The 600-nt window shown below is 44.7% G+C and overlaps 1 non-coding gene across 1 annotated transcript; it reads left to right on the forward strand.

The window, feature by feature from the left end:
* The first annotated feature begins 276 nt into the window (after positions 1–276).
* On the forward strand, positions 277–362 carry LOC113881775. The gene has a single exon (XR_003508158.1). It is a non-coding gene; the product is annotated as a small nucleolar RNA SNORD86 (small nucleolar RNA).
* The last annotated feature ends 238 nt before the right edge of the window (positions 363–600 follow it).

The following is a 600-nucleotide window of genomic DNA, read 5'->3' on the forward strand; positions in this document are numbered from 1 at the left end:
AGTGGGCTACAGTCTACAGGGTCACAAAGAGTCAGACACAACTGAAGTGACTTAACACGCTAATATGAAAACTATCTTGAATACATAGATATTTATGTGTTTATTGAAAATCTTTCAGGAAAACAATCAAATTATAGAGTGAATCTTTAAGCCCCTCCCTAGGGACATTGTATGTTGTTCATGCATGCATTCATGAACTCCATCTCAGAACTCCAAAATGGTTAAGGAAAGTTGACTTTCAGGCATAGTTTTAAGCATTATAAGATTTAAAGACAAGGTCACAGTGATGGTTGACCAGGGCTCCCTGACCTATACAGGCCTCTGCTATGGGGGTGATGGCCAGTCCTGGTGTCTGAGTGATTCCCTGGGCCCAGCAAAGGGACCAAGTTTCCAGAGCCTTGAAGACAAGGGGTAACACTCCAAAATACGGACTCATTTTCCACTCTACCTTCATTGGCCGAGCAGCTGCCAAGAACAAAGGTCGCATCTCCCGATACCTGGCAAACAAATGCAGTATTGCCTCACGAATCGATTGCTTCTCTGAGGTGCCCACCAGTGTTTTTGGGGAGAAGCTTCGAGAACAAGTTGAGGAGCGGCTGT

This window comes from Bos indicus x Bos taurus, chromosome 2 (assembly GCF_003369695.1).
Source record: "Bos indicus x Bos taurus breed Angus x Brahman F1 hybrid chromosome 2, Bos_hybrid_MaternalHap_v2.0, whole genome shotgun sequence".
In the NCBI taxonomy this organism is placed as follows: Eukaryota; Metazoa; Chordata; class Mammalia; order Artiodactyla; family Bovidae; genus Bos; species Bos indicus x Bos taurus.